At 33.9% G+C, this 26,644-nt stretch overlaps 1 protein-coding gene across 8 annotated transcripts in view; it reads left to right on the top strand.

The window, feature by feature from the left end:
- Nucleotides 1-26,644, top strand: part of LRRC4C (leucine rich repeat containing 4C) — a 587,704-nt gene that overhangs the window by 452,321 nt on the left and 108,739 nt on the right. For 6 of the 8 annotated variants that reach the window (XM_086892221.1, XM_086892223.1, XM_086892222.1 and 3 more), the window contains one exon: nucleotides 877-955. The exons of the other annotated variants lie outside the window; for them this stretch is intronic. The gene's annotated coding sequence lies outside the window, so the exon portion shown is untranslated. The remainder of the gene's footprint in view (nucleotides 1-876; nucleotides 956-26,644) is intronic. 8 annotated transcript variants of the gene reach the window in all.

Raw genomic sequence — 26,644 nt, 5'->3', positions numbered from 1 at the left:
GAAGTGTTTTTGGCATTTTCTTGGGGTATGTGATTTGGTTCTTTGGTGGGACTTTGGGGTTTAGGTTATTTTGGGTTTTTTGTTTGGTTTTTTTTCAGATGAAGATAAGATTCAAGCAATCCAGCATCTATCACTGCCAGTTGTGTACTTTTTATACCCACTGCTGCTCTAAAGAGTCTTCTTTATGGCAAGCAGAGATTAGAAGCTTGTATTCCTGAAGCATCCAACTCGCATCGGTTGACTACACATTGCATATTTAAATATTTCCAGCTCTCTTAGAGAATCTGTAGTGCAGTTAGTGCAGTAAAATTAATAAAAACAAACTTTTATTTTCCAGTCTTAAACAGATCTTTAGATTTTTGGTGTTACTATGATGATAGTTTTATTTTTTTTTAATATTTTTGTAGATTAAATCTGGATTTATTTTAATGATAGACACAGTTCTCATGATGATGTATCTGCATATGTGTGCATTTTTAATTGAGAATAGGCTTTTATTTTCCTTTAGTTAGGTACCATTTGTCTTTCAGTCCTGTATTCACATTTTGATTGTACCTATAAATGTAATTTCCATTGTTTCAGTGAGTGTAGAATTAGGAGCTTGTTTCACGAGGGATTTTTTCCAAATGACTTATTTGCCAAAAGAAAGCCCTGGAACTGGTAAAGAAGTTAATGATTTTCTATTTAGTATGATCACAACAAATGTTATCACAAGGAGCTGGGGAGATCTCTTGCTTGAAATCAGAGATATTGCCAACAATTTCAGTTAAATGTTGTGAAAAAAAACCAAGCAAACCCAGATTCTTGTAAGCTGGGATAAAAGCCAGTCTATATAATAGCAAAAGCTGATATTTTTTGTTGATGTTATTTTTACAGAGTCAACTACAATAATTTTTCTACAGTATGAATGGCCTAATGAGAACATGAAGCTGAGCAGGCAGAACCTGGAAAATAGGTAAAAATAACATGTGTCAGCAGGGAGGTGGGAAAGTTGTAAGGATATTTTTCAGAATATTTCTAAGGCTATTTCTGGAATATTTCCAGGATGTTTTGAGAAGGTCTTTACCATGCTCAGTGTTAAAACTATGAAATAAGACTCTGACACCATGAATGTCAAGTTGATAACCTTCATGTCATAATCAAATATAATTTGGTTAACCATATTTCACCTCTGAAATTTTATTCTTGTCTCTCCATTGGTCACAATGAATGACTTCTTTCTTCCTTTGCATTCTTTCCTTCCAAGCAGTCTGCTTGATCAATGCAAGGTGAGCATAAAAGATTCCCAATTACACCAGTAGAGACTTTTTCCCTCTTTTTGCCCTCATAGAGATATCTTTGTAGTTTGAAAGCTAATGAAGAATGGCTGTAGTCATAAATAGCTGAGTAGTCCTGAAAATTAAAGGCATTTACCTTCCTCTGCCACACCTAGAGCCTTAGCTGAAAAAAAAAAAGGGTACGTTTGGATAGCTTGTTCTCATTAGTTCTCATTAAATAGTTTAGGCACACATGTTGGCTTATGCCACCTCTAGGATGTTAGTGGCACTTTTACATGTTCCTATGGAAACTGAAAAAAGAAAAGTGTGGTTCTCTGAAAATCCTGTTCTCAGCTCAACAGCTGCATGGCTCTTCAGCCTCACTGCCAGACCCTGTTTCCCTGGGACAACTGAGCCTGTAGAAAAAATTCACTCTCAACCCCACTGTTCCCATAAAGTTTTCATTATACAGGGAGTGTATCTCAAGCAGGTACTTCCTATCCGTTCTTATTGTTTCCTGCTCCTTTGGAAATAATTGGGCAGTGGTTTGGCAAGTTTTGGGAATATTGTGCAAGTCAGGTTAACTATATAATTGTGTTTAGTATTATGTTATTATTACTATTTCTAATGTTATTATTACAATAGATCTTCTTGTGCAAATATGTGTTTGTTTTACACTTGTACCTACAAAGTTTGAACAGAATATGTTTGTTAAAATCTATAGTAGTGGCTTCTGTAGAAGCAAAGAGAAGAACTTCTCTGCTGAAATGCATCATTGACATGCAGTGGAGAGAATAAGCATTAAATTTAATTAATAATGGATTTTTTTTCACCTTTCAGCTTTGAAAAGAGAATGTTTCTTGCATTCTGTAGAGTTTTATTTTATTAACCACACAAAGAGAAATAATGCTTCATTTAACTATGTCAAAACCAATCTAAACTCTCTGCTATTTACTTTCCTTTCTATAAATTTTAATGCATTTTTAATTCCACACCACTGGTTGGCAAACCAACCATTGAAGTTATTGCTGCCCTGTAATGTATTTCAGTCATTTCTAATAAACCTGGACCTTAAGATGATTTATTATTATCTCTGTACACTATGAAAATGGATTTGCTGCCTGTGCTGGGTCTCAGCCCTTTCATTACTATGGGTAGATATGTATAAGATTGAAGAAACAAACAAAAATAACTAATCAGAATACAGGCAATTTCTAATTTTGTGTGCTTTTAGGAGGAAAAAAACATGTTTGAGGGACAAAATGCAGAAAATGGATGAGCTTTTTATGCATTTAAAGGAAATTTTCCTGATATTAGAGCAACAGAAAGATTAAAAGTTATTTTAACAGGATTTTTTATTATAAAAGCTGTGGGACTTTTATCTTTGAAATTAACCCTGACATATTTCGTAGTTACTTTCTTAAGCTATTATGAAAACATATGAATTTATTTTACAAAATTCTGTATGTTAAAAGTTGATTTAAGATTTCAGCAAGAAAGCTGGAAAATCAAAATAATATAATCAAAATAATAAAAAAATAAAATAACTGATGTATGATTAAAATATCATATCAAAATGTATCATAAAACATCCTTGTCCTTTGAATTTTTTTGTTCAAATAAAACAAAAATTCACAGTTCTCATGTTCTTAAAGTCACATCAAAAATGCCTTGTTCATCACATCTATTACAGGAAAATAATTACCATCAAATCAAAACAAACTCTTTTATGTTAAGTTCTTACAAGTCAGAGCAGTAAGAGATTTGAGTTCATGTTCTTCTCATCCTTGATTTCTGAAGAATTTCTTTGTGTCCTTAACAGTTTTTCTGGTTTTGAAAATAGTTCTGTTCCTTTGTGTGACTGTTCCTTGTAACCCAACTTTTACATACTGAGTGTTTTTCATGGGCAAGGAAAAATATTTTCAGCTGCTGTTATGACTGGCAACTGTGCAGTTTTTTTCAATCTCTCTCCTTCAAGCTGAGTTTATTTTATTCAGAAATTGCCTGAGGAATGTCAGGTGAAAGTGAACAAATCTTCATTTATTCCTGCTGGTGGCTAGAGGCTCTCAGTTTCTAGGGCAGATATTTTGTGAATTCCTGTAGTCTTTTATAATGATTAACCTTTCTTAAAAGAGCTAGCTAAACCTTTAAAGTTACTTTCAGCATATTTTGAAGGGAGGAGCTATTTCAGAAAATGATACCTTGCAAAATTTCCTTGAAATATTTACTTTCTGTCTGTACTAGTCTAAATTAACCATGTTTGCATTTAATAACTACACTGCACAGCCTCATTGCTGGAATTTGGCTACCGAAAGATGTCATTAGGCAAGCTCGATTGCCTCTTAATATGCCTCACATATTCTGAAAAATCAGCTATTTAAGCTTTACAATGTTGGTTTATCTTATAAGAAGTTACAGCCTGCACCCAGACAGCTGACACTGGGGATAGGTTTTGTAGGGCCTATCATGTCCTCATACATCTTCATCTCTGTGGTAAATTTTGTTTCTGTAGGATCTGAGCGCAAAGTACCCGCATGGTACATTGGAACAAATCTGTTCCTACAAATTACTTCAGTAATATAAAAATATACTTGGCACTTTGTGACTCAGCTTATCTATTTTTAAAAAAGTAGATAATGGCAAGGTATGATAATCATTATTTTTTGCTCCTAGTGTGTTACTAACAATAATTCTACTAGATATGTATTTAAATATATCAGCTCTTCTGAGAAGTTCACGATTTAATAGAAGTAAATTTGCTAAGGTTTTTAAAACATCTTGAAAGGTCATGTATTGAGATTAAATTAGTCCCCCTTCAGGATACTCTGCAACTTCTAATCAGTAGGAGCTAGAAATACAGGCTGGATTGCGAATGGAATGCAGGTATAAACTATATTGCAGAGGAAAGGGATCTCATGTAGATTTTATTGATAAGTATCAGGTGGCTTTTTCATAGCAACTATAAAATTTAAATGCCAATCCATATTTTCTACTGAAAATTAAAGAATTCATACAGGTCTGTTTTTGTTTTGTGTTTGTTTTGGGGTTTTTTGTGTGTGGTTTTGGGTTTTGTTTTTATTCTACCTTCTTGCTATTCTGTTTGATTTTCTGTATCTTTATGATTAGGGGTCATTCTCAAAGCAGATGGCAGTGGTGAGAGGCAATCTCCACTTACATTTATGCACTCTTTTAGTGTTCTTCTTCACACTGGTGACATATTTCCCCATATGTTGAACTTTATCAGTATCTGACCTTAAAGTCTCAGAGGTGTTAGGATCAAAGAATAAACATTTTTGTGGTGTGGATAAGAGCTGTAAGAATGATTAGAGGTCAGAGGATTTAAAAGTAAAGGTTAATTGAGCCTGATATGTAATATATAGTTTAGCAGAATGAATGGAGTTTTGGGAAAAGTATCAAAGGGAGAGCTGCATAACCACCTCTAAAGGATATAAACTGCAGTGGCTGAATTGTGCTAGTCTGTCACAGACTCAATGTAGACAGTGCAGAGAATTATTTTCAGAGCTCAGGGTATAGAAAGAAAGAAGTTACCTCGTCTTTTAGGAAAAGAAGGCAGGTCATTTGATACCTTGGTATTGAATGATGATAAGGGGAACAACAAGTAATTTTATGACTTATAGCAAAACTTTTGAACGAGCTAACTTGAATACAGATAACTCTTCTACCATTCTCTTTCATGAGGCAGGCAAAATCAGCCCCAAATACCAAAACAATTTAACACTGAATATTGTAAGTAAGCACCACTGCCAAATAGCCTGACAGTGGAGCATAATTGTGATGAACTGGTTTATTGGATCCTTTGGAACTGGGCGTAACTGAGTCAAGGTACAAATCTCAATTCAATATTCTAGATTTTTCTGTGCAGAAGTTTTATGTCAGCTTTCAGATTCAAAGCCTTCTCGATATCTACTATAAAACTATTCAAACATCATTCGTCTAAATATCCCCCCCAAAATGTGAATTTTTTATCTTGAATTTTATTACTATTTGAGCTGAACATTTCAACTTCCTTAACATTTTCTGAAGCCTTTGAAAGCCATCAAGACAAATTTTCTTCCACTTTCTGCCCTACAGCATATTTTACTTCTGCAAAATAACATTTATCCATTGGAAAGAAAAAAAACCCAAAAAACTGTTGGTATGGTGTCACAGTGAAACACAGAGAGGTTGTGGAGTGTTATCCCAGGGTACCTGCTCTGGTTGACCCTACTTTGAGCAGAGAGCTTAGATGAGATGATCTCCAGAGTCCTCTTCCACCTTCAAATATTTTGTGATTGTTTGAACTTTGGCTCCCCTAACTGAATAATGATTAGAAAGTTATATATTTATATATATATCTCTATATATATCTATATATATGTATATATACAGATATAGATATATAGATATATAGATAATTTATTTTTTTTTTTCTAAAATATATCCTTTGGAACAAACTTCTGCTTGAAAATGATTTCTAAAAAAATTTTTTTTTCAATTCCAAGAGCTGAATAAACTTCAGCATATCTACTTTAAATTTTAATTCAACAAACCAATCTTTTAAAACAATGTTGAATTTCAAGAAGGCAATATTTTTTATATTTTCCGGCTAATTCATTGCCCTGATTTATTACTGGATTCTCTGTAATAATTTGGTTTACACAATAGAATTGTTCTCATGTGTTAAAATGTTCTCATGTTAAAAAAGTAGTGCTTTTAGCTACTTTTTAATCTTGAAATGAAAAATAATGACAATTACAGAAAATAAATAATAAAAATGAAAATTAATCTTAAATAATTTATTTATTTGGATTTTGATTTATTTGGTTTTAGTTGCTAGCAAGTGCAGAAATACTTTTTGCAGTCAATCTCTAATACTGGTATTTATTTTGGTAGAAAGAGAAGTCTAATAAAAATGAAAGACCATTTTACCTTAAATTGATGAGTTGTGGTGGCTTCCTTCAGTCTAGCACACCAAAATGGTTCATTCCTGAAGAATTAGTTTAGCTGTTAAGTAACCAAGAAATAAATGCTGCATACTTCAACCAATAAAAGGAATTTAAATACCTTCAAGTAAAAGCTTGAAATGAAAATAGATAGGCTGTTTTCAAGTGCTGATAAACAGGAAAATCTATATGATAGACTTGGGTCTTGCCTCCAGTAAAATCCCCAAATTTATCTTGGGTTGTAGCATTTTCAAAAATCATTCTAATGTTCTAATTATGTGGATTGTGGATTACGAGATGGTGACTGTGGTTTGGTGTTGTTGTTTTTTATTCTTGATTAAAGTACGTGGTTGGTCTCAGCATCTTCATCTTCAGCATCAGAAAACTCTGTGACAATGTCTGTCTTTCCATCTAGAGCAGATGTTGCTGCTTTGAAAGCAGCTGTATCAAAGCTGTACACACATCAAGTCATAATCTAAGATGTCTGATGGGATAAAAGATGTTTTGCAAAGAAGTGGCAAAAGTATAAATCTATCCAAAAATCTATTATCTGAAGTATGTGCATACCTTTCCAGGAATAAGGAGGAAACAATATTAATCCCTTCATCTGTCTAGAGACAAGGGTATGAAATTAGTAGTCAGCAATACTTGATGTCACAGGGTTGTCAGCATTAGGACAATCTGGATTAACTAATACAACATAGTTTTTTTCTAGGTAATAATGATGGCTCCCACACTGATGAGAGAAGAAATTAGATTTTATTAAGTCTTTTAAACTACTGTTCAGACAGAGTTTTATTTTTTTATATAAGTTTTAATTTTCCATGTCCTTTGTGAAATATTTTGGGTTTGAAAAGTGTTACAGAACTTCCATGGTATCTGGTAAACTCTGTGAGCCTGCATGTTGTAATCCTATTGCAGCACTGTCTTGTATCCATGTAAACTATTTTTCAGTACTGTAGGCGTTAAAGGAAGCTGTTTTAAGACGTTATTTGGAAGACCATGTCTCATCTCATAATCTTCTTTCCTGTTGTCACTGGAAGAGTGGAGACATTCTTCCCAAATGTCACAATTCTAGGGATGCTGATGATAAAACTTGCATCATTCTACGTTCACCATGTGTATTCATTTCCCACAAGGGCATGTACTCTAAGGACATAAATAATTCGTTTATTTACAAAGTAGTTCTGTATAGACTGAAAAACTTCTATGGAAAAAAAAAGCTCCCTTTACCATATTTTTCTTTATTCAGGAATTTTAAAAAAAAAAAAGACTATTAGTAAAATTAATATGTCTGTGATATTTGTTTGGATGAATAGACTGAACTAATTTTTTTAGTTATTGAATATTTTAATTTGGTTTGAAAGAACTGGTTGTGAATTCCAGGTGATTGCTTGTACATATGACTTATAAAATGTCTTGAGTCTCTGCCCTTTCTAGTCTCAAGTATTAAAGAGAATATTTGTGGTGTTGTCTTTAAAAGTCATACCCACATCTTGACTCACAAGGCTGGAAAAAAATTTCTATCTATGTATTTTTGCTCTCTTAGAAACGTAGTTAGTGACAGGGTATGAGACCCACATATGAAAATAAAAGGTAGAAAAAGTTAATGGATTCATCTAGTTAAAAATATTAATTCTTCTAGTACTGTATAAAACTGGATGAAGTTTCAGCTCAAATTTTTACCAAAGTTTTGGAAGAAAAGGGTTGAATTTTAAATTTATGGAAATTAAGAATTAGTCAGGTTATATTTCACTGTGTAACTTAGATTCTCCTCCAAATTAATGCATGATTGGAGGACCCAGACTCACCTGCTGAGATAAACACTGATGTTTTTTTTCATAAGCCACAATAATAAACTTCTTCATACAGGTCTTATTTATGATTTGCTTCTGTGATTTTTCTCTGTACACTTACAATAGGTGGATAAAATGTGATTACACCGAGTGGGTAAGTAATGCTTTTTTTTCAACACATTTTCACTTGTCTGAAATCAGATTGGCATCTTATTCAATGTATTGGTTATTTGCAAATATTTGGTGTTTAAATGACAATAATAATTCTTCTTCTGTTCGGTAAGCAGCAACTTAATGTCGGTTTTTGAATTTTTAAATATGAAAGAAATTATTTTATAAGTCTCTGACTTCAATTTCTGCTCTGAATAAGTACATAGAATTGATTGAAAATACTCTGCTGCAGATGCTTAGTCTACCAGTAATTTTTGAGAAAAGTCTACTCTAGTAAGCCTGTTTGCTAGACTATGTCCAGAGGGAAAAAGAAAAAAAAAAAAAACAACAAAATAAAAAAGAAAAAAAAGAGGAATGAGCTGAGTTTAAAAAACCAAGCAAACCAGTTGGACGTGAACACTGAAAATTCTTAAGGCAGTTATATTTGCCTAAAATTAGTAGTTATATTATGTTGTATTTACTGTCAAGTGAGTACGTGGATATAAATTCTTTCCCCTGAAATACTTTGGGGATACACTAAATATATTAAAGAAAAAGTATAAATCTACAGTTTATCTTGCTCACTATGCCAAAAACATGCTCAGAGTCTCCTAAGAAGTGGACAAAATTATTTCAAAGACCAAGGTTCAAGTCCTGCTTTGTGTTTGGAGAGGTATGTTCATCTGTTCCTGTCTTAGGCAGAAGAAATGAGGAGGAAAGTCTTTCTCAAAAAGCCTGCCCCTCTTTAAGGGAGGGAGCCATCTGTCAAAGAGCTGGCACTGCTGAGTGTGGTTTCCATGAATGCTGCCCCACTGAGCAACAGGCTTGAGTCTGAGAATGATAATGACCGAGAGAACGGCCTCTGCCCTTTTTAAACCTGCTTTGTCCAACACCAGGATCTCTGAGGATTTCGGTGCTCTTTGTGCTTTAAAGTAACATCCGTTCAACTTGCTGAACTATTTCGTTCTGTTCAGACTCGGTTAAGCAAATGGAAAAGTATGCAAAACTTTGGTCTTGGTCTTTTTGTTGGAAGAACAATATTTTATAAAAATAATTGGATCTGTTTATTGTCCTGCTTTTATTGTTCAGTTCTTGAGGAAGCAGGGTAACAAAGCTGAGCATTGTAAATTCTTTAATTAGAAGGAAAAGTGATAAACTCTGGGAATATTTAGATTTCCTTTTGACTCATTTTGCACTTTTCGACAGTCAATCATGTTTTATGATACTGTTAATTTCATTCTTCATTCCTTCCTAAGAAAATATATTAATGGCTTTCTTCATATTGACTGTATTTACAGGAAATAAAAAAAAATCTTAAGGAATTTTGGAGAAGCAGTTTTAGAGGTTTTACTGTTGACAGCAGAATATAATTAAGCTAGCAACAAAGGGCTAGCAACAAAGAATATAAAAACTGACAGAATTAAGAAGTTAGATTTTTCTTGGTTAAAATGTTTTAACATTAATTGTCTCTTTTTCAAGAGTATGAACAGATTGGTCCCAAAAACTTAATCCCATCAGGACATACATTGCTAGGTATGGTACACAAATGTGTAACTTGAGAATGTTCTTACAAGTCTTTTCTGTGTATGAGCATTATTTGTGTAGACTCTAACACAAAAATATTTAATTATTTTTTAATATGTAATGCTCTAAAAATTTTAGATTATGAGTTTTGGACTAAAAAAAAGCAAGCTACAAGCTCTCACCTAATGTCCCTGACATTTATTTTTATCCTACAGATACGCAGTTAATCAAGATAGACTGTCCCTGATAAAAATATTTTTTTTCACAGGATGTTAAGTTGTACATCCATTAGGATCTTTCCTTGGAGAAAAAAGCCATGAGTTTTCTGTTGCTAAGGAAGGCTGCAATACATATGCCTAGTATCTTACGTGGTCTTCATTATTGTAGTATCATAGCATTCTCAAAACAGATGGGGAAATGTACAATGAAATTAAATTCAGAACTACACAGGAAGTCAATAGCAGACTTAGAAACATAAATGAATCTTTCATTTTGCTTAATATAAAATTGTCCATTCATTGTAAGAAAGAAGCATTATCTGAAGTAAGAAACTTGTGCATATGCTTTCCAGAAATCATAACAAGCTGTTGATATATGGAAAAACGAAGTGCTCATGTTTATCAAGGGTTCCCTACTTGAGGATTAGGTCATTGTTATTCTCTTGAAGCTACCTTTAAAAATTCATTTAATAATTATTAACAAAGAAAAACCCCTCTTAGCTGATTTCCTTTTTTCACAAATATAGACTTTTTTTTTCAATCAGATAATGCAAAATGACCCTGACATTTGCCGTCCCCTAAATCTTCTATTTCTTAACTGAAAGCTGTGTTTGGTATTTAACTGCATGATGTAGGCTGCATCTGGTATTTCACTATATGCTGGAAGGTTCTCATGCTTTTCAGCATTGTTATTTTTCCCCCTATGGCCAGGGTTAATGCAGGTCTTGGTTTGTAATTGCAGATGTAAAACCACCATTTTAATTACCAGTCTGTATCCTTATTTTCGTCTCCATTTCTGCTTTATCTTTAGGCTATACTGTTTGATAGACTGTGATCATGATTTCTTTTATGGAATCTTTTACCTTCAGTGTCTCCTAAAAAACTTTGCATATATTTGGACTGGAGATGTGCTGGGGCTGCAATGGGGATGCTTCAGTATCTTGCAGAAATAGGGAGGCATATCCCAGGAAATGAATTTTATGGATCAAATCCAGTAAAAAAGGTAGCTATATTCTGCAGCCAAAATTCTATTAGGGCAAATACTTCTGACTTAAAGGTACCAAATCTTTAATCAGCATAAAACACTGCCCCTTTGGACAACAAATAATTGAAGTTATTTATCATGTGCTTAGCAGTTAAATGAACTATTTCTTTGCTGGAACACTACAGCTGTTTCTGAACACTAAACAATGTTTCAGAACTGTTTAAGTGAAGAAATAGAGAACAACCTGCTGAAAATGTAGGTAATTTCCTTATACTAGTTAGACTTGGTTCTGGAGAATCTAGAATCAATGACAGCCGGATTTTCTCCAAATGCCATTTCAATAACCTTTTGTGGCTAGTGATGAACCTGAGCTGAAAGAGTTGTGTTCATCAGAGGTTTTATATGCCAAGCTTAGCTGCTGGCTTAGATTGTTTCTCTGAAATAAGGATTCCAACCTGGCTGGTATGTTGCTGATACTGCATTCAGAAATGTCCCATGCTTTTTGTGATGTTTCTATCTAAATACAGCTAATTCTGCTCTAGAATTGTTTTGCAATCAGAGCCTGAGACTTTATTGAAATAATATTACAGCAGTCTGCAGTAAATGTAGCATATTGTTTTTATCAAATTACTTAGATTTTAAGCTGCAGTGCAAGCTAAGGATACTATTATAGCATATCTAATTATCTATTTTATTTTTTTAACGCTTCCTGTTTATGATATTGACTTAATTTGGTTAATCTACATATTAGTTAAACTTCCAGTGGCATATTTCTTTGCTTTTATAGATCTTTGTCTTAGTATATATGCTTGAATAGATAGCTCGAATGGTTTTACACTGTCTCCAGTTCTGATGTTTAATCCAACATGATAAGGTGTTTTTGCAAAACATGGGGACTCGTGTGCTAGTGGGCAGCAACAGGCACTTCAGAATTTGGAAGCTGTTTCTAGAATCTCCACCTTATGTTGTCTAAAATGGAAATTACGTTATTAAAAATAACTTGATTCGCCTCAGTGCACCTGTTTCTATGCAACAGCAAAGGCACCTGTGTCCTATTAATACTTACATTATGCAGCACATTTGGAAATGTTATAACTCAGGTGGATTATCCTCCTGGGAACCACATACATCGCTCCTGCCTCAGCTCTTTCTCTATCTATATGTCAGGTTGTTAAATGGTTTTTGGGTTACTTCTATGCCTTTGCAGCTTGATTTCTTAAAACATGATACTCAGACAAGTAAGAAGAAACATATTCCAGATGGCTGGTAGCAGATCTCCATGTTTTTCTATATTCTAGTTGTACAATATCTGTTTTGAATCCATCCGTTTTTTGGTGCTGCCATTTAAAAAGAGAGGTACATAGCTGGAAGGTCGTCCACATTTGCTTATCTCTAACTCTGTTGTTCAGCTAGAAATAATAATGTATGCTGCTTCTTGTCTAGGTCAATTATTTTTGTTATAATATCAAAGAGGATTTGCTATTTTGTTATTGTATAAATATTAACTTAATTTTTACATTAATATACTACAGAAACTCAAGTTCAGGTGACTCTCATAGAAAAGATGAACGAGGAATTCACTTATTTTGCCTTAATCTTATTGAATTATCTCTAATGCCAATAATATAAACTGACATCAAGGCTGTGGAAATGGGTTGCATATTACTTGTTAATTAAATGTGATGTGAAACTTTTTATTTTCTGCTGCAGCATCACTAAGTATGGCTAAAAGCAGTATACTAGGAAATGGCCAATATGGTTACTTTTCATATTTAGCAGCTAAAACTGACGGTGTGTAGTATTACTACTACCTGAGTTATGATTATCCAAGATCTTTATTTCTGCTGATTTGCAATAACACCTTCCCTTAGCTACTTCATAGTTTTCTTGATTCAGTATTTTAAAAGATAATAACTCTTACTAAATAGGTTTTTTTGTGTTATACAGCAAGGAAATCTACTCTGAGTAGTAAATCAATCATTCAGGATTAGTGGGACCCTATTGAAAGAGACCTGAACAGGAAAAGTAGGCTATCTCCCTCTTCAAAAATAAGATAACTGACAGATATTTATCTATCCCATACTTAAAACCATTACCTAGACTTCACAGGATCCCTTGCCTGGCAGGTAGGCCATATGAAATCTCACAGAACCTGATTCTCGTTCTAAAAATGTTTGGGCCTTTTTCTGGTCGCAGTTTTTATTTTCTTCCTTTCTTTTTTCCAATGGTGTATTAAATTAGGGTCTGAAAAAGTCTGAACTGCTGATGTCCTTGAGAAGATGTGATTGTTGCCTATTCACAGTGTCTTCATTGTATTTCTTTGGTCCTAAGAATAAATTATAAATATTATATGCTTTTTAACCTGATGTCCTAGGTGGGAGGAACACAGTAACTAGTGCCTTTCCCTTTCTTTGAATTTGCAAAACTGGCTTGCATAAAATCTATTGAAAAAGTATGGCTTGTGATAGAAATTGTTATGAATTGTGTCAGGACTGTAGCAATCATTAGCCAGTGAGTGGAGTTAGTAAGGAATTTTTACCACTATCTGAGTAGTAAGGACCTTGTTGGTTATTTTTTTTAATCTCATTCTAGAGCCCGGAGCAGTCTCTGCTGTTATGCAGTGAAATGCTTGCAAGTGTTTGTAAGTGATTGTTGGGAGAACTGTGTAAAATAGGAGAAGCAATGTGAAAGATCTGTTATACATCTGTCATAGCTCCAATAAAAATTCTGTTCATATAATGTTCTTCCTAACAGGCTTTTCAGGAGCTTTTAAATTAATTAATGTTCTGTCATCTCTTTAAATGGTTCTTACATGTTTTAGTTCATTGGAAAGCTTGTGAGACACTCTGTTTGCATTCTGGCTAAAGAAAATTATATCAGTCTCCAGGGCAGCCAGTTTAGATAGCATTGCATACTAACCACCACTTTTTTTTTTTTTTTTTTTTTTCTGTAGAAGTCAAGCTTATTAATTATTTTCTTTTTTATTTTTATTTGTTTGAAAAAATACATTTATTTTTATTTATTTGAAAAATACCTACTTGCTCTTTGTGTGAAACAGAAGCTGATACTGTCTCTGTGGTGCAGATGCCTTCATTTCTCAAAGTGTTTCAATTGAGATCCAGATTCCAAGTGCTTACATGGAAAAAATAATTATTTTTTTTTCTTTTTCTGATGCTTTCCTAGATGACTCCCTTGTCAAATCCTGACAATTTGTGAAGATTGTACATTTTGGTAGAAGGTGTAGCTCTGTTCTCATGAGAGTGAAAGAGTGTATGACAACTGCAGTAAATGATGTATGAAATGGTTGTGTTACTCTTAACCGTACGTCATATCTGCTTCTAAAGTGTTTCTGATGAGTCTTATTTTGCTGCTAGAAGCAGAGAAATTGTGCCCATAATTAAACAGTATGAAGCTAATTCTGATTAAATATCTCTTTTGCGATGAAAAACATTTAAGAAAGGATCATGGTTTGTTTGTAGAATAAATCTCTTTAAAGGACTAAAGAATTGTTGTAATTGCCAACATACAGATATCCAGTGGGTTAGGAACAGGATTTGTAAATGGACCAAGGCAGTACTATGGATACAGGATTTTAAATTCTCAGTAATGTGTTATTATTCTTGTACAGTTTCCAGAGCAGAAAACTTCTCTTATTGTTTATATGTACATTCATACATGAGATTCCTTCAGGACTGGTCTTCCTGAGTGAATCAGTGACAATGATCATAACTGTGAAATTAACAATTCTAATGTTTGTTACTAGTCTTCCTTCGAAATTTGTCCTGAGCCCCATTCCTAGCAAGCATTCAACTATTTAAATATAGAATTATTTTTATTGAGATAAGAATTAACTAAAGAGATAATAATCAAATTTACTTGCTTTTAGATTTGGTTTTGCTGTGCTATGGGCTTTTTTCCTGTTGTCATTACATATTTGGCTTAACTAGAACTGAAAGCTTGAAGTTTTCACTACTAGAAACAACTCTTACAATTTTTTTATTTTGTTATTTAGGATTCTTGTCATATCACCATGCTGATTCAAGTCTCTAGCACATTACAGCGTTTTAAATTGACATTTGGTTCTGCCATATGTCATTCTGTGTTGTGGCACACCAGAATAATATCATGTTTTATCAAGTTTATCAATACTTAATTTATCCTTAACATAGTTTTATCTAATCCATCTCTTCATTTGACTTATGCTCTTAGTAGCTAAATGCCAGAGCACAGACACATGGTTTCTCCTGGAAGATGCTATTGTGATGCTGTAATTCAGGAGAAGTTGAATAGTGGTTTAACCAAAAGGTAATTCTGTTGTATTGTAGAATTTCTCAGATAAAATTTCAAATGGGTTGATTTGAAGATTTTGCCAGCAAGCTACGGGGAATTATCTAGAACACTGAAAGACTAAGGTTTGAATGTGTGAATTAAAAGAGTGATTGTTTTGGTTTAATTAGTTTCTCACTGTGTTGCATTAATCTAGCCAGTATTACCTAATTATGACATTCAGGCTGTTTCTGTCCATTTGGATTCTAATAAAGTCAGGGCAGGGAGTCAGAATATAATTCATCAGGAAAAATGAAGAGGCATGGCTGGTTAACAGTGCCTGTACCCCCGTTATGACCCACAACGTAGCAAAACAGTTTTCAGAAAATGCACTGCTGAATAAAGGAGAGAAGAGAGACAACTATAACAGACAAAACAATGTTCTGGGGAGATTTTATTTTCAATAAGATCACAATATTTTTTCTTTCATAAAAAAAAACCAAAAAACAGCATTTCAAAGTGGCTAATTAGGATCTAGGTATGGGAAAGAACATTTCTTGTCTGCAGTGATTTGTCCATTCAAAACCAAAACACAAAGCATAACAGCTCAAATAAGGTGGAAAATTTCTAGGACAAAAAGACGTGACCCCATGGAAAAGAGGTTGATTTTACACATGTCTATCTGGAGATTGGTTCACTTTTTTTTACTGCTGCCTTACCCACAATAAGTCATAACACAACAAAAATGAAAACTTGACGATATTGGAAGTATTTTACTAGAAACCAAATTATCTTGAAAATGACATGTAAATGCATAGAAGGGGGAATATGTAAAAGGACAGGAATTTTAACTTCTCTAATTATTATTGTCACCTCTAGGAGTTCCATGAGTAATTTCTTCTGCTGTTCCTTTCATATGCTCTTGCATAGAATACTATTCTGACTGAATATTATGGATTGTGGAGGAAGCTCAGTGTTTCTTTAGAAAAATAAAGTTAGGAAATTCTTCTGTCTTGTCTGTCTTCCATTTAATGTACATATCCTTTGAAATGACCTATGGAGAAGGAAATTTTGCTAATAACATGTGAATATATTTTCACAATGGATAATGGTTGCAGGAGCCTGTTTTTTTAACATGTTGCATTCTATTCTTTCTCTGATCTGTCTGTCACTAAGAACTTAATCTGAAGCCCAGTGAAGTGCATGAAAGTCCTTTTTCCATTTGTCCTTCCTCTCAGTTTGCACTTACTTGTGTAATGAAAGTCAATGAGATTTTTTATGCATGTTGTAAAAAAATCTAGTGATTAAACTATTAAACCTACTGATAGGAGGCTCTTTCTCTGGATATTTGTATCTATATGTTGATCTATATGATTCTTAGTAGATGTTAAATCTCTAGTTTTCTTCATTGAAATTGCCCTACCTGTATTTTCTTTTTGCACTCCAAAGAAAAAGCCATAACAATAAGGTCAGTAGTAGATTGTCTTAAATTCTGCTGATATGATAAACTCATATTTATTCCTAGAAAGGTTAATAGTTGGAAATATTTTGTATGGAAATTATGGTTCAGAAACCAGAATGGAAGTCTATTAGCACACAATCAATCCTTTCTAATATTTTTTCATCCCTCAGTGTGTCTGTCATGTAAGTGTTCATTAGGGTTCATCACTAATAGTGTTCATCAACTTGTGAATTTAATTATTCATTAATAGAAACTTGTTAACACTTGTTAGGTGACTTAGGAGCCTAATTCTCATGATCATAAATTAATTACATAAGTAGAAACCAGAAATCCATTGAAAACCGATTAGTTTTAGGTCTGTGAATGCCATTTACACTACAGAAAACAAAGCTTATGCTCCTAAATAATTTAGGCACTTGGATATTTTTATGCTATTTCATTGCTAAAAAAGCAGACATGAAATTTTCTGGTATCACTTATTGAATACGTGATAAAGATATAACTGTAATTTTTATGTTTTTTTAAACATTTTCTATATGAATGAAACAACCATACTACTCAATAAATTTTAGGTCCAACAAGCATAAACAGTTGAGTAAATTCCTGTGTTCTAGCTGAAGATATTTCATGGTAAGAAGGCTCTGATTATATTGAGACCTCCAAGCCTCAAAAGCCTTACACAGCTTTCCTAAAGTGGGCCTGACTAATGGTGAGTTCTGAATTCTATTTAAGAGAAGGGAATACAGCAAAGAAGAGTAAACTACTAAAGAAGCTCCTGGAATTGCCTGCACATAAATTCCTTCCAGTTTTAATACTGATCTGATTAGTAGTGTGTTTGGGGAAGCTTTCATGTTGTGAGTTCTATTCTTGGAGTTCTTAGTGGTAAAGTTCCAGATCTCACCGCCACCAAACAGCACGAAGGAACATCTGCTGCCCTCATAAACTTTCATTTGATATCCTCCCTGCTGCCTGAGTATGGTGTTGGAGATGTACTATATAGGGCAGTTGGCCAAATTAAAATTATTTACTTATATAGCACAGACACAGTATTAAATCTACATAAATCAGTCCAAAAAAAACCATATTACAGAGGAGGGGGAAGAGAGCGGTGGCTTGATGTATAAAAAAATGATATTGAATTAGCTTATTAAAAAAATCCTTAAGTGGGGAAATACGAGAGTGGTAAACTTTAATACTACTGCCCTAAAATAAGTAGTCATATCTGCTACTTTTTGCATAAATGCAAGACTTATGCCTGGAAACTATATATGCATCACAATATATAGTGAATATATATATGTACAAATACACAGAGTCTGTGTGTGAATTGCAACATATAGGCTACATTTGATGATGGAAGAATTAAAAAATAAAAACAACTATGGATGTTTAAATTTATTGTTCTTGAAGGCTTTTGCTTTTAGAAGTAAATATGCTTCCCTCAGTCATAAATATAGCAAGTATTGTTACACAGTTTTAAATCTTAATTAGAGTATTAAGATAACATAGAGCCCAATAATGAAAAATGGAAATTAAAATACCTTATAAGTAATACTTTTAACTAATTCTTGACACAAATACTATATGGGTGGATATGAAATGCACAATATTTCTTTAACTATTTGCACATTATCTTCATCCACTAATAGGAATTAATATAACTTTAACCAAAATAATGTTTTCAGAAAAGGCCCTTCACAAGTAAAGTGAAGGGGGGCTTTTTCCTGAGAACAAAAGATGAAACAAAAAGATGAAATTCTGATCTTCTTTTACGTCATAGAATTTGATATATATATATATAACAGATGGGCAGGGAGGATTGCCATTGATTTTTAAATTTAAATCGATTTAATGAGAAATGGGATAAATATCAATGCATCCGATGTCGTATCTGTTACCTTTACTATGTAGCTTTATACTGCATTATCTGGAAACGTGAGAGAGTTGCAATATATTTACCGAAAAGATTATTGGCAGTATATTGCTTTGTATATATTCTTTCTAAGCTTCTAGTCTAGTAAGAAGAAGGGTGAGGGCAGGATGGCCCTCAATGACGGGCTGCTGACAGCTCCTATTGGATCTGTATTGGGTATGACAGCATATCCATTGCATAAATTCAGGTAGTCCAGGAATATGAACCTATTTGAAAACAATCCAGTTGTGATATGCAAATGTCACAGATTTCAGTGTTTTTGCAGTTTTCTGTTAACAAAAGTGTGTTTGGAACAAGACAAAGCTTAGAATACAGATATTCCAGGACTTAGTCCATGTTTCTCTAGCTAATTAATCAAATACTGTCTTTTGTAAAGCAAATAAATCAGCTCCTCAGAGAAATATCCTCTTTACTGTTTCTCAAAGTACTTGCCCTGACTAAAACTCCACATGAAACTGTAGACAACAGTCTGCTTAGAGAGAAAGTCTGTAATTCTTATGCAAAAAAATCCTCCCACTCCAGAGTGGTTTACTGTGTCATTTCAGAAATCTGTCTCTAGTCTATGTATTTTAATGTCAATAGAATATGCTTCTGTTTTTTATCCCTGAACGTTTTGGCAAACATGAAAGTGATCAGTTGACCATCTGATAGACTCAGTCAAGTTGCCTGTCAGACTTCTCAAGTTGCTGACTCCATCTGGTATGAAGTCAGGCAAACTGACTGAAAAGAAGTTCTAATTTTATTTTTTGACTCGGTAACCTTTTCAGTGAGTTCAACCCATGAATTCAAACCAGCCATAAGAAAGGCCAGGTAATTACTTTATGATAAGAAGAGGAGCACTGAAGGATTTGCCTGGGGCTCAGAACACTGATTGTCGGATAAAACTCAGCAAAGTCCATGGCCCCAAAGGACTGCTGAGGCTGGATCTGCTGTAGGCTAATATGCTTAGAGGAAAGGTCAGGCAGTTGTGGAAGCCTGAGCAGCAGACTGTCTCAGCTCTGTGGCTGGAGTGTTCAGGAGCTGAGTGGGGAGCACAGAGGGATTGATTTAAATGAGTTAACTGATTCCTCTTTTCTTTAGGCCCGCATGCCCCAGACATGTGAGCGGGTGTTTGTACTGGCACTGCAAACCACTGGAGCTCTAATGTGAGCCTCCTGCATAATTGGAGTGGGACAGGAATATTGGATATCTGAAGCCCTGGGTCTAAAAGCTTTCCCCCACCCTAATTTCATGCAGTTACTTTATATGGAGTGTTTGGAGCAGGAAAAAAATAATTTTTTCTCTTCTAGATGTCAGGTTATTTCTAGGAAATTGTATTCTTGGTTGCATCTTATTACATATTGGCCTCCCACCTGATAGGAGTGGCTAATAGTTTCTATTGGCAACCACTGAAAAATCAGAGGAGCTTTTTAGCTTTGATTTATGAGAGAAACCAGAATACTCGGGAAGAACATAGTAGAGATTTCACTTTCAGTAATTCTCATCTCTGGCTCATTTCATCTGAGTGCAGTTAGGAACGCAGCCAGGTGCCTTCAGCATAGCCACAGCCTTCAGTAGTTACTTCCACAAGCAGTGATTACACATGAAAGGATGGAGGACTGCTGGGATTCCTCCTAAACTTGTAAATACAGTAGCTTTCATTTACTTGAATATTCTGCTTTTAAGATTGTGTAAAGATAGACTAATTAATAATACCGCCAAAAGTAGGTTATCTTTTAAAACTTGTCTCTACCTAATAAACTTCTAAATAAAATTAATCTATAGACTAGAATGCTTTCGTACTCTGAAACTGCATTTATCTTCTTAATCCTCTCAGTCATATATTTAAATATGAATTGTGCAGCTAACCATTACAGAAAAATAGTTGGAGGTTTTTTGTCTGATTGTCAGGGTAATTCTGCAGGATTTTCAGTATGCTATTTGAATATGGCAGTTGGTCAGAGTTTTCTATTACAACCCTATTAAATTCAGCTCCAATCATAAAAGCATTCTTCTTGAAAGAAAAAAAAAATAAAAGGAAAAGGGGTTTATGTACCACTATTTTCCCTTTCAACAATCTCAGTGTTTTCAACCATCACTGCATCTTGCATTATTTTTCTTCTCTATGCCCTCTTTCTTTATCTGAATCATAGGAGATATTTTAAAACCTACTGGAGTAGAAAACTACAAACTAAAGAAAACTTCCTTCTCTACTGAAATAACTGAGTCAGAAGGAATCCCTGTCACTGGCATCTTTTCTGAATTTTCTAAGTAGCAGACACGTCCCAAAACAATCTGGAAATCATGAAGTTGAGACCTCCACCTATTTTGATATAAATTCCTAAACAGCAGGTAGTAATTTAACTTCCGACCTCGCTGGAGGTTGTGAATGTAACAGGAAAACACCTTCAAAATTAATGTTTATATTTCACATCTACTCTTCTGGCTTTCCTTCTTGATTGAGTTTTAAGGGATTAAATGTTTATGGTAGTTTTTTTGTTATTTCCCTGGCTTTAATTGAAGACTAAATTGTCTGTTGCAAATTAATCTAATAACTTCAGCGTGAAAAATCTGAAGACTCTTTAGTCCCTATGAAGTTTTCTGAGTGGAAATAAAGGTCAGAAATGCATGATTCTTGTAAAGCTTCCACATGTACATCAGAATTTCAGTTTTACTACTGTCATCTCAACATGGAGCTCAGACAAATAACTACTTACTGGACCTACTGGAAAGATATTGTTTGTATTCAATTTAGGGAAGAAATTGAAGTAATTATTTTCATATAAAATAATATGGGATAATGACAATAATATTCAGCAAAAGATAATTTGTATCTCATTAGAATCTTATTATTTTTGTTTTAAATACATACATACATACATGCATACATACATATGTACTTACATATTTTTTCCTCAGTGTAAAGATAGAAGCTTCACATAACTTTCAAATCTTTAGTCTCATTGCCTTGCTATGACTCAGTAAACTTGCAATTCACTTGAAAGTTTGGGGAATCTGCAGATGACCTCAAATGTTATTTTTCTTCTGGGTAAATAACGACGATATCAGGCAAGCAGAATGGCACTGTTGTGCTCCAGTGTTTGGAGGTCTTCACCATGTCACAAAATCCATTGATTTTGTTTGCTTTGGTATGACCACGGGGTTGCTCACATATCAGTAGATGAAATGACAAGATGAGGCTTTGAAATTGAAATAACATGCCAGATAGGTTGTAGTTGTATGTTCATGAGAGATGTTACTGCCAGAGTAGGACATATGACTGCTCCCTTCTCTTGTGAGGTACCATAGTGGATATATAGAATAAAAACCAATCTTAGGAGGAAAAGTGTCTTGTGTAAAATACGAGCATGGCCAGAAGTGCTCCTTCAAAATAACAGAACTGTAACCAAAATAACTGAGGGCATGGTTTCACTTCTGTTTTCACCTCTGTGTTAGTGTATGGAGGTCATTAGTGTTTTTTCCTGATAGTGTCTGTGGGCAGGTACTTTCAGACTCTGGTGCTCATGCATACACAGCAGAGGTTTTAAAAAGCACTCTGGTGCCTTGAAATGACTTCTCGGAATGAGTGTCTGTGACAGTGCTAAATGTTTCCTAGCAGAGGAGTGCCATAGGCACTTTTAATAGAATTTAGGAGCTGATAGAAAGAGGCAAACTCTATGCTGAAATCCTGCTATCTGCAGCACAAGTCTAGCAGACAGGAACAGTAAAACCTTCTACCATTCAGTAAACCCCATAAGATGTCTCCAGAGGAATTGCTTCTAAGAGTTGAACCAAAACCCTTTTCTCTATGAGCATCAGAGTCTGTGTCTCGCTGCAAAAAATACTGGCCAGTGCTTGAAACGTGATGTTGCCTATGACATTGGCATCTTTTCCTTGAGAGGTAAGAGAAACATGCTAATCTATTTCATATAGACAATAAAGATTGCTGTCTTCTGGCTGGGATAGGTGGAGTGCTTCCTCCCACTGGTTTTATAGTAGAGGGTTTTCTACAGTGTTGTCACTACAGCAGTGCATATAATGTGTCCTCATCTGTGAAACCATAATTGTTGGCCTTCCAGTCCCTACTGTAACTTGCTTGGGAAAAAAGTATTCGGGGTGTTGTGATTCTGAGGGGTAACGTGAGTGCTGTCCTATTTGCTGCAGGTGACTTCTAAGAAAATAATAGAATAACATATTGCTCTTTGTATGCAAGTAGCTTTTAGCTCCCTGAAATTTTGTTAAAGATATTGAGAGTGTTCCAGGAATAATTTTCTGTGTTTTTTTTAATTAAATTCTGCACTGCTGAACTGAGAATAATCAGCATATTTATCAAATACAACAGGTGAGGTTTTTCAAATATGGACTTTTGAAATTTTGAAAATATGGCTGGCCTTGTTTTGCTGAAATTTTCATTTGCTGCTCCTGAAAATGAAAAAGGATGTATTTTTTAACGGCTGCACTGTTAAATACAAAATGAAGTATTTTGATGAAGGAAATTATTCATGTCATGTCATGTTACTTATCCATAACAAAGATGCATCCAGAAAGTTACTTTGCAATGAAAATCAAAATAGTTTTATGTCATCTCCAAAGTTAATTTAGCAATGTCTGGGAAATAATTTTTCTGTTCATGTCATACAGCCAATGACCCTGGAAATCCGGGAGGATCCTTTTTTCTGAGGCATTATTATTCATTAGAATAGAATCTTAATAAGAATTCATAAAAATAGAATATTTTATATTAAATGTTATAATTTAAAAAATTATTGACATCAGTAACAATTTGGGCCATGCTTATGGTGCTGCTTGAATCAAGACAGTCTATGAGACTAGAAAATTCCACTTCCTATATACTTAGAATGCTTTTCACTAAAATTAGAAAGCTTTGTTATTGGCCCATCTAGAGAGCTCTCAGGACTTTAGGAACAAGAAGTAACCACTCTTCCTAAATACAGAAACCTACTTTCCTGTCTACTCTGGTGTAACTTGGAATAATTGAAGTGGAACAGCTGGATGTCAAAGTAACCCATGTAGTCTAAATGTCCATGCACCAGTTGGTATTTACTTCTGCTTTAAGACAGACACTACTCAACTGAAAGTTTTTACCTATACATTCTGCTGTTTTGATTGTAAGGACTGGGAACATTTGCAGTCTCTTCTGTTCACTTCAGAGTCGGTAACTTTATCTGCTCCACGAATGCCAAATACTGCTCTGCAGCATCTGGCTGTTAAGCTGTTTTATCTCCCTGGGAGAATCTTGGTTTAAACCCATGACTGAGAATCATATAAAGATATGTCCAAGACAGATGACCTTCAACTTGAGTAACATTTGATATTGAAGTGTATAATAAAGTCAGTACACTTCTCAGAACTCTCCAAGTAATTTGGGCTCTCCTGAACCCAAGGAGAGTTTGAAGACATCACTTATTTCTGTGCTGTACCTTGAGATCTTCAAGACACAAGATTTATGGCATCATTTTTTTTTTTCCACATTTGAGTCTTGCTGCTTCAACTCTTGTAGTTGTGAAAAGCAAAACTATTCATGTGTCTTGAAAGGATAGTTAAAAGCAGTAATGAAAAAGATGGTGTATGTACATGTACTTATAGTACATGTACTGTACACTGATTTGATTTCTAATAAGAAACAACAGAACACTGGAAAAAGAAACAGGCAATATCAATTATTACTGTTACCTTTCTAATGGTAGATCTCAGAAAAAAACCCAAACATTAAAGCAGAAACATTTACCTTATTTCCAGACTTAAATATTGTCCTTTGCCATTTTAGAATAATTTTGTTGATTTTAACTGTGTTACAAAGGGACTTCTACCTCTAGAAAACAGCATAATTGTTTGTTTGGAAATGACATGAAAATTTATCTGTTCTCTGCTTAAAACAACTGTAGAACTTAATTAGTGGGCAAATGCATACTTTTTCATATATGTAAAATGTAGATTTGCTTAAAACATATTTGAAATATGTGTGACTTTAGATTAAATTACACAATGGTGTATGATTCCTATATATACTTTGCTTTTATACTAAAGATTTGAGTCCTGTGGTTCTTCTGTACTCACCTCATATAAATAAGGTACACAGACTTATGTTTCTTGAAGATGTAAAAATCAAGGACAAATGCCAAAAAATGTGAATATTAACAATTACACTCTATCTTATTTTTCTTATAAAGAATGTTAGAGTGAGGAAAAAAAAGAAAGTTGGGGTAGCCTAATACAGATTTTTGGTGGAATGTAACTATCCAAAATGGCAACATGACCACACAGTGAAGCTTAACACCTTTTCTTGTAGAAAAACTACAGTTTGAAAAACAACTATTTATTAGCAAGTACCTCTACTACTGGGCCACAGATCAAGCAGGCACTAAGAAGATAACCTGCTTATTACTGCAAAAATATCCTCTCGTTACACCACATTACGAAATATCCATGACTTTGAAAATTATCTGGTTGATGTATCACTCCATATCATGGTAGGGGTCTGTGCACAACACTGAATAAGTTTCTGTGGTGCAAAAAATTTTTAATAGAAGCTTCACCTGTGAACTGGTCAGACCACATAAGTGTTGAATGATAATCAACAGTTGTTATTTTTGTATGAATATTATTATTTTGTTTATTTAAACAGAGAACATTTTTTCCTATCTCAGTTTATTATGTTAGGCATTCAGTTTTTGGTCTTCATCATGTCATTGCTGCTTCATGTATCCACTCCACATTACCATTCTATCCTCTAAAAGGAGCAAAGAGTAAAGGTGAAGGGAAAGAATGAACAAGGAACTCTTACTCCATTATACAATAGCTTTTTGGTGGTTGAGGTTTTTTTCTTCTTTTAAAATTGTGTCTTCTACCAAGAGCTTTAGGGAAAACAAAAGTTTTCAATACTCTTGTAAAATAACAGGCAGATGTATATTTTTTGTTACAGTCACCAGCATTTGAGGGTAAATGACCTCAAAATACCAAAATAATTGTTATATTGGTTATTTTTACCCAATTTATTGGGAATGCTGTAAACATTTTTAATCCACTGAATGCCAGCTAAAGCCAAAGCAATTTTTCTTTTTTTCTCATTTTCTGTATATCTGGGATTTTTTCTTTGTTATTTTATTCTTATATTTATTTCCAGCCATAATAGATGTTACAGATTTGTGCTGAGGGTTTCAGTACAAGTCTTACCAGGCTCATGCTAATGCTGTCTAGACTGCTTCTATTTAAATTGTGAGAATGTGACCTACTTTCATCTCTGTCACTGCATCTGTGGATTCTCCTATTCATGTCATATTAATTCGTCCAGGTTTAATGATTGTCCTGCCTCATTAGCTGGGCTTACAGGACACATATGGGAGACCTCAGCCAGGCCAAAACTCATTTCTCAGTCATGCCAAGAACGTGTCACTATGTTTATCATGCCCTTGTGACACGATGATCCCAAGTAAATATGCCTAGTAGTTATTATTAATGGTTGCTGAGAAATATTTCACAAAGTTTAACAAAATCACTTAATGATGGTCTGTCCATCTGTACTTTAATGATGAATGAGTAATATTCACTCTTATGCATGCAGATGAAGCAACAAGAACTGAATTTTAATGCTGGTACATTTTTTCTTTGAGTACTGGAGAGAAACTTTCACTTTTAATCTATGTCTTGATGCTATGTTTCATGACAGAATTTTTTTTTCATTTTGCCAGAATTTAATGTTTTTTGTTTTTGCCTTTGTAAATGTAGAAATTTATTTAATCTCTACTACTGTTATTTGCTGTTTTCCTACTATCTGTCAGCTAATAAGCAAAATAGAAAGCATAAAAACATAATTCATTAAAGAAACTTTAGCAGACATAACATTGTTTATGAAGACAACTGGATTTGTCAATTCAGTATTTAGATCCTGCAGAATATTTCAGCAATTTCATAGTTAAATTGCCTCAAACTATTCTTAAAACAATGCATTTTCAGTTCTATTATCTTCATAAGCAGTACTGCTTTAAATATTAATCTCTTCATGGTATGGAACACAATATTTATTAAAGAAGAAATTAAAAATGCTTCAAGTTGCCCACTTAATAGATTAAGTTAAAATAATAAAATTTGATTAACAACTTCCTTGCTTTTTC

Source organism: Cyanistes caeruleus, chromosome 6, assembly GCF_971803275.1.
Source record: "Cyanistes caeruleus chromosome 6, bCyaCae1.hap1.1, whole genome shotgun sequence".
In the NCBI taxonomy this organism is placed as follows: Eukaryota; Metazoa; Chordata; class Aves; order Passeriformes; family Paridae; genus Cyanistes; species Cyanistes caeruleus.
This window is presented reverse-complemented; position numbering and strand designations above follow the sequence as displayed.